This window comes from Hippoglossus hippoglossus, chromosome 6 (assembly GCF_009819705.1).
Source record: "Hippoglossus hippoglossus isolate fHipHip1 chromosome 6, fHipHip1.pri, whole genome shotgun sequence".
NCBI lineage: Eukaryota > Metazoa > Chordata > Actinopteri > Pleuronectiformes > Pleuronectidae > Hippoglossus > Hippoglossus hippoglossus.
Window position 1 is genome coordinate 21,178,282 of NC_047156.1, and position 12,703 is coordinate 21,190,984.

Below are 12,703 nucleotides of genomic sequence, written 5' to 3' on the forward strand. Positions count from 1 at the left end.
GTACCAGAGAAGAATGAGAGATAATAGATCAGCCATTGAAAACAGACAATACTTGTTTGTGGAAGGAATAGGTTGGTTTTAGCTTTTTTTCATGCATTTTCTGATGATGATAATAATATATTGAATATAATCATCCATATCCTTTAAATGAATAGAATTCTGTAACTGAAAAATTATTAGTTAATGTCCATCAAAATCAAAGAGTGGTCGCCAAACTGAAAACGCACGAGGACATGACATTTACTCTGCGGACAGAGGCCTCAATATGACATAATGCACTGCAGAACTACATTATAAAACATAATAATGTGTTATTCATCCAGCCATGAAAAAGAGCTAAACTGGGCTACTGTCAAACTTTAACCTTGTGTAGATTTCCTCACTAACAAAGGCCAGTGACAACAATGGAAACCTGACTACTTTTACTGTAGTATCTTCTCCTCTAGTCTGTGTCAAGACAAAGACAGATGCTATTTGAGGTGCGCCCCCCCCCACACACACACACACATTACCACCACCATTGTAAAAGGCTCTATAAATATACCTGCTTGGAGATGCATATAGCCGCACTGACATGGTAACATTGACCTCATCCTGGTATTGTCTTACATGAAGCCTTGAGCTCAGCTGCAGCAGCGGGTCTGAACGTGATTCGACTGCTCCAGCAAGGACATTGGGATCCAGTGGCGATCAGCTTCCTACAACACAACTGTTTGGTGTAAACCCATCAGCTCAAAACAGAAATGCAGGTCAGTGGGTTTGAGGACTCGAATGATTTTCAGTGGTTTACAGTAGACGGGCTCTTTAGCTCCTCCTTAAACCTTCTGATGAGCTTATCTCCATGATCTAATACATCAACATCATCACAGTCTGCGGACCATGATAAATCTTCAAGAAACGTCAGTTAGTATGAAACAAGGTCACATATGGGCCAGCTAATACTGTACAGTTTTACAAGTCCTTGATGTTCTCATTCACAGATAAATCAGTAATCCTCAGGTGACACTCAGTATTATTGTGTATTCAGGCTTGACACGTTTCATTCACTGCTGTTTCTACCCCTAGGAATGATGTTGATGTTAATGTGCAACAGAAAATACATCACAGCCACATTAAACTAGACTACCTCTGCCAGAAGGTCTCCTTTGGAAACGCCAATTAAATTCACTAGATCCAGATTACCATTTTAGATATGCACCAGATTGCACAAACTCAATAAATATCAGTCCCTTAAACATGTCTGATTTTTTTCATCGAGACCCATGAATTATTCATTGAGGAATCAATAAAAATGTGCTACCACAAAATGCTAAAGACAATAAGAAAAGAAAATCCTGGATCCACACCAATATATATGGGTTCTCCCTTGATCCATACCGCATTCTTCCACCAAGTTTTGTGGAAATCCATTCAGTAGCTTTTGCGTAACCCTGCTAAATAACCAACAAACAAATGCAGATAACCTGATAAACAGAGACTAAACGTGTCCAAAAACTCTTTGGATAGAAACTTGTGTCTGTGAAAGTCCAAGTCCTCCCATCCCTCCCTGTCCAACCAGCTCCCAGCACTTCAGTCACTCTGAAAAAAAAAAAAAAAAACGTTGCCTCTGAACATAACCCAGCCTGCCATTACATTTGTCAGCACAATGTAATTTAGAGAATCGCTTGGTACTCAGAGACAGGGCTGACTCTTTCAACTAAGGGTGCGTTCACGTCTAACATGTCTGCAGAGGTTCAAACAAACCAACTGCAGAGCAGAGGCTCCCTCTGCTTTCACATGAACTCTGCTGCCATTCATTTGTGGTGTGAAAACAAAGCAGATCAACCACAGGATGTTGTAAAACCAGATATGTGATTTTAGCATGAATCCAAAAGCTAAACATCTGTCTGTTGATTGTGAACTGTCTTATCTTATGGCGGCCTATGTATTTATTCAGGATCACTTAGCAGCCATATGCCTGTCACTGTGAGGGCAAAGATTAAAACATCAACAGCACATGTGGGAGATTATCATTTAAAAAGTGAGGAAGCTTAGCTTTTCCTAACTAAACCCCAATAATATCACAATACTGGAATGGCACTTAATACAGCGTATACCTCCGCTTAGGCCAAACAGTCCCCCATACAATCAAGTTGCACCAGATTTCACAAACTCATAGTTATCATATTGATCCATTAATTTTGCTGGGGAAATTGTGAAATATAAAAAATAACCATATCTCACAGTGTTAAAGAAATGTCCTGGATCCACATCTGCACGAAAATGTAATGGGTTCTTCCCTGACCCATAGCACATTCTTTTCGTTTCATGGAAATCCATTGTCTTGTTTTTGTGTAATCTTGCTTACAAACAAACCAACCGTCAAACAAACGGACGAGGATGAAATTGTTTGATTTTTGAGGTAATAAAATGACTCTTTTCGACCTGTTTATATGTATTCATCACGCAGACTGCACATAAAGATGGACGACATGTCTCTTCCCCAAAAGAGAAGCCAAAGCATCTCAATCGCCACCTGGTGGCTGCAGCATTTGAGGTCACAAATCTCACCCCCTCCATGTTAGTAGATGGGACATGGACCAAAGTTACAAGTCAAATAAATTCTAATCAAAGATGGTTTCTATCATTGTAGGTAGTTTTTAATCACACTGTTAATTTTTCCAAGTAAGTTTGGTTTTAACTAGTTACTTGATGCTGTTAAAACAAGGTGAAACGTCATGATTGACAGCTGAGACTGACTGGTCGAGCGTATGTATTAGAGGGACCATGTTACCGCGGGTCCATCCCCCAATCACTACTGCACAGACTAAATATGCGCAAGATGGCAGCATTCTTATCTGGGAAAATGTTGCTACATTTGTGGATAGTTGGAGGAAGTGGAGATGCGTCATCCATCTTTAATTACAGTCTATGGTTCATCATTTACAGACTATGTGTTGATTTTGTCTTGGTCCAGACTGAGGACACCAAACTGCAGGTAAGAGCTTCAACGAATGAGTTATCACACCCTGTCATCTGCTCAGTCATTAGACTACATGAGACAACCAATGAGAAACTACCTTCTTGAAAGTGAAGTACATTTAAATCATTTTCACACCCAGTTCTCAAGTCTTTAAATTTGATTTTCCAATCAGATCTCAGTGGAAAGGCTTCATACATGAAAGCAGCCTTGTTTCTCCTCTTGACTCACTGTGTTCATAAATACTGAATGAACAGCTGACGGCAGACCTGTCACAAAGTGTCTTGAGAACGGGAACTAGATGTTGAGATGAACATGCCATGATGTTGAAGGAGCAGCTACAACCGGAGAGATGCTAAGGAAAACGTCCACTCTGTAAGTATCTATAGAGGTGTAGACTAAAAGGATAAGAGGCCTCTACTGTTGCTTTGAGCTTTGATCACTGTGGTGATGTTTGTATTGACTGTGACTGGGCAGAAACAGTCACAGGCTCTTCTTCTGCCGTGACGTCTTTACCTGTCACATGTTTAAAAGCGAGGAATTTCTGAGCGGCTTTTAAGCTGCTCCGCTGCGTTCACGGGTACATTCGCTGGGCGGCTGGAGCTGTCAAAGCAATGTTTTCAGTCATGCTCTCAAGGGCTTTGCCACTTACGTAATAAGCTGAATGAAATGTTAATGTCAGCAAAGTTGACATGGCAATAAGGGAATTCTGTTCTAACTGAACTGGCAGCAGGAAGGGGGGCCGAGTCAGATGAATGGACTGCAGACCACCTCAACAAGGTGAGACGCTCTCCTAGGAACTGTCTTGGCATTTCAAAATAATGCACCTGTACTGACTCTGCCACAGGTCGGCAGGGACTCGTCACATGCACGCTCAGTTCTTTGCTGCTGCTGCTCGACATGAGCCCTTCAGAGCCAGAGGAGGAGGTGGAGGAGGAGGAGGGTGGGTCTCCTCTTGAAGCTTCTCGGCTTGTGGACAGAGACCTTAGGGGCAGTGGTGGTCTGGTCTGGTCTGACTGAGGTCATGTTTTAACACGTCAGCTGGACTGAAAACAGCCTCATTTCAGCTCCAGCTGAAGCCTGCCTAACAAACCCACGTAGTTTGTTGCTGCTATTTTTTAGCTCTAAGCTGAGTAAGGATCAGAAGTAAGAAATATTTAAATTAATAAATCATCTGCCGAATATTTTCTATCACTGTTTTAAAAAAAAAAAAAAATGTTTATATATATTCCCAAAACCAAACATGACATTTTCAAAGATGTCCTGTCTTATCCCAATAAGTCCCACAAGTCGACCGTTTCTCCAGACAAAACAAAAGCAGTGATCATTTTTGTAGGTGTTATAGATCCAGACGACATTTTGACTCATCTAACCCCCTAAACCCATAGCTGATGCTTTTTGGTCAATGTGTGCTCTTGTTCTCCACACAGACTGTTTACCTGAGAGCAACCAAAGCCTGATTAAACGTGATCTAGAAATGGAAACCAGAAAACTTCCAGCCCCCAAATCTTGTCCATCATCTACCCATTCTGTACATTCACAAGCAGAATCTGTTTTTCTTGACAAATCTTATCCAAACTAGCAATCCAAAACTCGAAAAAGGAAAAAAGCATTACAGAAGATGGAATCAAAAAATCCTCCATCCTTTCTTAAATAATTGATAAAACAATAAAATAAATATCAAATTAACTGATTCATTTTCTGTTGATTAAATAATCACTTAAACAAATAAACATATATGGTCACTGGTTTTGGTCTGATTTTGCTCCATCATAACCTCTATCACTTCTTCCTGCTGAATTTCCAGTTTATTTAATCAGATTCATAATATTACAGCACTTTAATTTGTAAAACAGTGGCTTGAAGTTTTAAAGCTTAAAAAAAATAAAGGTGGCATCTCTTTATATTCCCTGTGTTATTGCAGCTGACGTGTTCTTTTCACTCGTAGAGGAAGGTTCATTTACGTCTTGACAACTAACAATTACATTCATCATAAGTCCATCTGTTGATTATGTATCAACAGATCAGTTCATTGTGAAACCATGACAGTCCACAACCCAGATTTACTTTGACATGAGAAGACCAGCGAATATGAACATCTGAGAGGCTCAAACTGTTTATTTCCCCAGTCAATCACTTACTGATTAATCAGCTCTGGTTTCAGCTCTAGTCGGGGTAGCTGCACGTTTCCTGTTTCTGACAACAGGCCTTTCATTCTCTTCTGACACTGGTGAGTTTGTGCTCATCAACAGGGTGTCATATGCTTCGCGATCAGCAGGCCACACACCAATGTGGGGATTGCAGCAGGAGCAGCAGCAGCAGCAGCGTGATGTAAGCAGCATCACACATGACGAACAAACATGTCACAACAATCCATCACAAAAACCCTGCAGCTTTTACAGCATCAGCTTCATCCCCACCACCACCATCATCATCATCATCATCATCAGACAGATCCACTCAGAGCTCCAAAAATGAACCAAACCATCTCTGCATGCATCGAGCTCTATGCACATTTACACCAGTGCGTCACATTTATTTCTCCACACACACACACACACACACACACACACACACACACACACACACACACACACACAGAGAGAGAGAGACACAGACACACACACACTGCAGACCAGATGTGGCGTCCAGCATTACCTTCACTGGGCAGCCTCTGTCTGCAGCTGCACATTTACGCATTATGTAAGAAAACAGCGTGACATTCATCCGAGGCGGCGGCGGCGGCAGCAGGGGTGATGTGAGGGGGGGGGAGAGGGCCTGGGAGCCCGGGAGCCCCTGGGTGCGTACTGCTGGAAGGTGTCCCTGACCGTGACTATTCATGACTGTCCCCGTCACACACGTAATGCGCTGAAGTGTAAAATGTGGGCAGGGAGGCTGCAGCTGATGTGCTGACACTGAGGCGGACACACCGGAGCCGTGACATCCACCGCTCCGTGTAGCTGACGGTAACCCCCCCCCCCCCCCCCCGGGCTGTGAGCGCTCACTGACTGGGGAGAAAGAGCTTACCTCCACCGCTGTGCCTCCAGTCCTCCGCTCCGTTAACCTCCGCTCTTCGGTTTTTTTCTCCGACGAGGAAGAGCGGGCGAGCCGTGCGCCTCCTGTCCGCAAACCCGGGCTGCTGTCCCCGCAGGAAGACGCCGCACCACGTATCCGTCCGCTGGAGAAAGAAGCAGCTCCCGGAGCAGCGAGGATATGATCCCGGTTTCTCTGCTCCTCTGTCGGAGTCCTCACCGCGTCTGTGTTCACTCCTCCCGTCACCTCGCCCTCCTCCCAGCGCGCCTCTCCCCCTCTCTACACGCCGAGCCGTGCGTGCACTCGCACCGCGCGTCCACGTAGGCCCGAGGGTGGGAGCGAGCCGACAGAGGTTTAATAAGAGAAGAAGAGTGTTGGAGGAGGGAGGGGCTCAAGAGGAGTCTGCGTGTCCACTGTCTGTCCACTGTCTGTCCACTGTCTGTTTTAACTGTGTGTCCACTGTCTGTTTTCACTGTGTCCACTGTCTGTCCACTGTCTGTTTTAACCGTGTGTCCACTGTCTGTTTTCACTGTGTCCACTGTCTGTCCACTGTCTGTTTTCACTGTGTCCACTGTATGTCCACTGTGTGTTTTCACTGTATGTCCACTGTGTGTCCACTGTCTGTTTTCACTACGTGTCCACTGTCTGTCCACTGTCTGTTTTAACTGTGTGTCCACTGTATGTCCACTGTGTGTTTTCAATGTATGTCCACTGTCTGTTTTCACTGTATGTCCACTGCGTGTTTTCACTGTGTGTCCACTTTCTGTCCACTGAGTGTTTTCACTGTGTGTCCACTTTCTGTCCACTGTGTGTTTTCACTGTATGTCCACTGTGTGTTTTCAATGTATGTCCACTGAGTGTTTTCACTGTGTGTCCACTTTCTGTCCACTGTGTGTTTTCACTGTATGTCCACTGTGTGTCAACTGTCTGTCCACTGTGTGTTTTTACTGTATGTCCACTGTCTGTTTTCACTGTCTGTCCACTGTATGTTCACTGTGTGTCCACTGTGTGTCTAATGTATGTCCACTGAGTGTGCACTGTGTGTTTTCACTGTGTGTCCACTTTATGTCCACACTGTATGTCCACTGTGTGTTCACTGTACATGTATGTCCACTGTGTGTCTAATGTGTGTCCACTGTATGTCCACTGAGTTTATAATGTGTATCCACTGTGTGTCCACTGATTGTGCACTGTACGTTTCACTGCATGTCCACTGCATGTCCACTGTATGTCCACTGTGTGTGATGAGGCTCAATGAAGGAGGAATGACTCAATGTGGATTTCAGTTCAGGAACAAGAGAGACCAGGAGGTGTCACTCAGCACATGACTGATAGGAGTGTGGGGTGTGGCCAAAAATGTCCAAACATGAGAGAGATCCTGTGGTAATCTTCAGTTTTCATAAAAACTCAAAGGGTGTTTAATTTGTCCATTCTGGGCTACTACAAGAAACATGGCGGCGTACATAGAGAGGACCCCCCCTGATGTAAATTTCAATATAAAGCGCTCATTCTAGGGTAAATAAAACAACAATTTGTATAGTTTAGATGAAACACATTCATGAAAACATCACTAGGATTATTTTATATTAAATTTCAGTCAATAGATCCCTTTCACCTAAATCTTACACACTGGATCTTTAAAATGGTTCTCACAAAGATATATGTACAGGAACACACACACTAACACACACACAGTCTGTCATGTCTCCAGGACTTCAGAGGACATTGATAAACTTAACCTTAGCACTTGCTTAATGACGAAATCCCTAATAAATGATCTGTGAGGTTTTCTGCGGAATTTAGTTTTTTCAATCATGTGCATTTTTTACTTCCATTATACAGGATTCTGTTATTTGTGTAGACATAAGAATATTTACTTCTACCTTTAAATTCATCACAGAGCAACACTATATACAGATAATCTGCTCAATAAGTCACCAGAAAGGAAAATAAGAGGATCCAAATTCCAATCTGACTTGATATATTTATTTTTACTGTATAATTTTCCATATCAAGATGCAATCCAAATTGTACAGAAAATGTATTTTATGTTGTTGTAGACTATACTTTTTATTTGGAAAAATCGAACAGATTTTCTAATGTGATAAAAATAAACACACACACACACACACATTCATATCGACTGCTATCAACATAGAAACATCAAATCTTACCAATTGCCACCTATAAAGAAGAATGAAAAAAGATGAATCACTTGTAGGATTTCTTTTCAGTCTCCTTGTGCACAATTATTTTTTAATTTTGAACATTGTTATTCGAAAGTAGCCTCTATATAGAGAAGGACATGGGAAATTAGGGTGAGTGCTTTTCTTTTGGTTTTCTGTAAACGCTTCTCAGGGATGGTAAACCTCAGCTAATTGCTTTTGGGATGGCGTGAGAATAAAAATGTGTAAAAGTTGCTACGCTGAACACGACTGTAATGTTGATTTCATTAGCACTGCTGTCAGAGAGATGTTACCAAGACATAATAAATGTGTGTGTGTGTGGAGTTAATTAATGATACTGAGTGTTTGAAGTTGATTCATCTTCTAATGAAATTCTGGAGTATTTCTGTGACTTAATTGCAAGAATGAGTAACAGGTTTTTTTCTCGCCGGGGCTCATGTGAGTCAGTTCTCTTCTCTCACAACACTCATCCTCGTCATTTCTCTTTCGTTATCATCATGGGGGTGTTCAGTGAAACTCAACTCTTTTTGAGGTGTATAGAAATAACATATACAGAATCTTCACTGAATCTAATTAGAGAAGATTTAGCAGCAGATCTCAGATGAAGTGCCTCAGGACTGCTTACTCTTGTAATAGAATAATACCTCTGCTGGCAGGGGACTGACACGCTTTACCTAGGAGTGTGTGTGAGGGAAGAAACAGATCGCACACACTCCTCTGGCGGGTTTGAAAACATCCCACCTGTTTTTCACAGGATCGGTTTCCAGCCCGGTGACACATTTACCAGCCAGACATTTTGAAAAGGAAATCCTCCCTTCGGCCCTGAGAGTAGGAATCCAACTCCGTGTCGAGGGGCCCTCAGCGAGCGTATTCAAACCAGTGTCAGTGTCCGAAGTGACAGGAACTTCACGTAAAATAACAGAGACGGTAGCTGAGGGCAGAGGGAGGGCTGATGGAGACAAAGGCATAGAAAGGTTTGTGTCAACCAGAAAAGTGAGATCAGATGAAGAAAAAAAAAGTTTGCTCAAAATCATGGCCAGCAGCAGAGGGGGGGTCTAGGTATTTTAGAGAAGCATTTGGACATTTTTGACTGTAAAGTAAGAATCCGTGTTCAGCTACAATTACCACCTCACAGTTGTGTGCCTCCACCAACCAGTCAAGCTGCAGTTTATCTCTATGTCTGTCCAGACTTAGACGTAAAACATGTAGCGAAGCCTTTGAAAGAATTTTATAAAGGGTATTAAATGCATCATATCATAATAAGTGCATGAATTCTTGAGCTATTCCCAAAGACATGTGCTGTGAGGGCCCAGCCTTGAACTTTGGGGACTTAAAGCATTGAACCCGTTGGGGTCAAGGCTGGCTACTCAAGGTGACCGGGCTTTCTCTGTCAGGGCTCCAAGGCTCTGGAACTCCCTGCCTGATGAGATAAGGCTCGCCAACTCACTACCAATCTTTAAATCACGGCTCAGAACTTATTTTTACAGAAAAGCATTTCTAACATGCGACTTGTAATTATTTTCATTACAACAATCAGTCTTATAGAGTTCAAGTGTGATGTTCCTGATCTCTCTCTCCCCTTCTCCCACCCCCCCCACCCCCATCTCTCGCTCTTTTCTATTCCCTCTTTGCCACCCACCTCCTCTCTTCCCCATTTTTCTCCACTCACCCCAACCGGTCGAGGCCGCCCACATTGAGTCTGGTTCTGCCAGAGGTTTCTCCCAGTTAATAAGGGAAACAATCGATTCTTCATTTTGCCATGGACTTTCCACGTGAAGCACTTTGTAACCTCGTTTAGATAAGTGCTATACAAATAAAGTTATTATTATTGACCACCGAACTCTGATCAGGTCGCCCTTAAGTCCAACTGAAGGTTTGTGTCAGAGGGAATGAAATTGCCTCCGGACATTCCTGAGCATGTTCACAAAGCGGTGATCTGATCAGCTCGCGTTTGAGTTAAGTAAAAGCTCCTTGGTGTAGAGGCATAAAAATGGATGGATTTATTTGCAAGTTCATCTTTTGTAAAATTAAGTGTTTATCTTTTAAAAGGAAAAGTTTGACATTTTAGAAAATGCCTACATTCACTTTTTTGCCAAGAGTTACATGAGAAAGTCAATATGAAGCTACCGCTAACAGCCAGTAAGCTTAGCTGACACAGGTAGAATATCTCTATGGGCACAGCGAGACCACTAGTCTTATTTAAATTGCACAAAAATGATGTGCATAAACCACAATGTGCTGTTTTCAGTCTTTATGCTAAGCTATGCTAACTGACTGCTAGGCATATATACATAATAATGGTCAGACTGGTGTTTTTTCAGTGTTATCTCAACTTATTTTTTGCAATAAAGAAAGGAAGCATATATGAAATATTATATGAATAAGTCGACAGAATGCTTAATCAAATGATGCAACTGTGAAAGAATCCAATGAATTGAGAAAACCAAGTTTATTTTTTATGAGATGCAAATTCATCATGCTTCTTTTCACAATATATGATGTTTGTTTTCTCTTTAAATTTAATCATGGAAGGTTTAATTTTAAGTCTGTCCAGGGTCGGAGGTAAAATCACGTCCTCAGTAATTTTTCTGGGACTTTGAGGGATTTAGAAACCCTGGTTGTCTGTACATTAGGGGGATTTTAGTATATTCAAAAATTCCAAAAGGTCTTTTAGGTCAGCAACATAAATAGATAACGTAAATAATGAAGGAGTCATTATTTTTACACCATTTTAATTTAAAAATAAATAATTTGGTTAATGACCTAATGGTGAAACTGTACTCCAGTTGCTTAACTCCCTAATGAGCATGACATCAGTGATATTAGACATCTCGCTGAGCTGTTTCTTGCCATGTAAAAATATGACAAATATTTTCCATAGGATTGAGAAGATCACCTGGTTCAGATGACACACTGTCTGATACCTGTCGCAGTCCCTGCTGTGATTCCTCAGATGTGCCAACATTTCAAAATCCACTGCTAATTATGCTTCGTGCCACAGTTTCACAAGTATGTCTGACAATGTGATGCTGAATCGATTCTGTGACTCATGGAAACATGAGCAAAAACAAAACCGAGGTAAAAAGATAAAGAGTCACTTGGCACAACCTGTCTGGTAAAGTCTCTTTAATGTGGGAAATAACACACAGGGGTAAACTCATACCTTCCTGGAATAGTAAGGTTAATGAGCCATTAATCACTGGCGATACCGTAAAGGACTAATCTGTGGCCACAGAGGAAAAGACCTGAACACCTGAGTGAAATGACGAAATTCCCCATTTCTCTTCTATTCATATGTGCAATCTCTTCCAGTATGTGCAATCATTTTCATGTCTGCTTACCTCTATATCTATTTGTTCAATATGTGTAATTTAATACTATTGCGTTCAATACCCTATCGTCTGTTTGTACCACAGTTATCTATGTATTCTTTTACTTTTTACTTAAGATAGCTTTGGCATTCTCAATTGCGTTCGTGAGCTGGATACAATGTACTTCCCTTCTACTGAGCATTTGTCTTGTGTGTGGTCTGAAAGACAATAAGGTGAATCTTGATTTTTTTTTTCTCTTATGCACCTTTTTGAAAGCTGTATAACAATTTCAATTCAACTTTTTTTTTTTGCTACTACCATCTGATGAGGAAGAGGCATTCCTCTTTCTCGTTCTGTCCGTTTCATTTCACATTTCTCTATTGGCTTCCAGTTTAGGAACTAGAGTATTGTACAGTGTAAAGATTTAGAAGTATTGATCACATTCTGTGTAATTTGACCTTTGACAAGAAGCTGATGAAAAGTACTGAGGCTCTACAGAGAGTTTGACTGTAAGACTGTAAATGTTTGGTTTATCTGGGGATCCTCCTGCTCACGGTGTCTGGGGATCCTCTCCCATATTTCACCTGGGTGCTCGGCATCTTTTTCCACTGCACTGAGTTTTATAGGGACCAATAAAAATCTCTTTGGAGCAGAACACAAGGGGATAAATAATGATTACAACAACATACGTCCCTTTAGTGGAATCAAAAAGTTAAGGCCAAAGGAGTTTGGATACTTCACATCCATGAGTCCGCTTTAAGTCTGGATGTCAAAACAACGTGGGTATTAGATTGCTCCTGAGAGGTCATAGAGTATGTCGATTCATATACATTTATTAAAGTTTTACAAGGTAACACACACACACACACACACACACACACACACACACACACACACACTCAGAAATCCCAGCACACCCTTTGCTTTCTGTCACTCAGGTAACTCCTCACAACGAGCCTGGGGGCATCTCACAGACTTGTCAGACGGTTTATTGTGCAAGCAAGTGATTTATTTTATCAAAACACGAGAGGAATCAAAATAAACACACACAGAGTGTCTGTCCTCAGGTCGTTTTTGAATGCTTCGTGTCAGCTTTGAAAGATCTGAATCGGACAGTAACAGTCGATCTATTAGCCATGATCCGTGTTGTTATGGGGCTATTTTGGAAACTGTATATCCTCCAGCAGCGAGAGCATCCCTTAGGATGTATGTTT

The 12,703-nt window shown here is 41.8% G+C and overlaps 1 protein-coding gene across 12 annotated transcripts in view; it reads right to left on the minus strand.

Annotated features, from left to right (window-relative positions):
* The window catches only part of LOC117763641 (unconventional myosin-IXAa-like), a 147,408-nt gene extending 141,102 nt beyond the window's left edge, over positions 1-6,306 (minus strand). For 7 of the 12 annotated variants that reach the window (XM_034588921.1, XM_034588926.1, XM_034588920.1 and 4 more), the window contains exon 1: positions 5,987-6,305. The gene's annotated coding sequence lies outside the window, so the exon portion shown is untranslated. Of the gene's footprint in view, positions 1-5,986 lie in introns of all 12 variants that reach the window. The other 5 variants (XM_034588925.1, XM_034588924.1, XM_034588922.1 and 2 more) reach the window with 3 other exon arrangements.
* Positions 6,307-12,703: the final 6,397 nt, after the last annotated feature.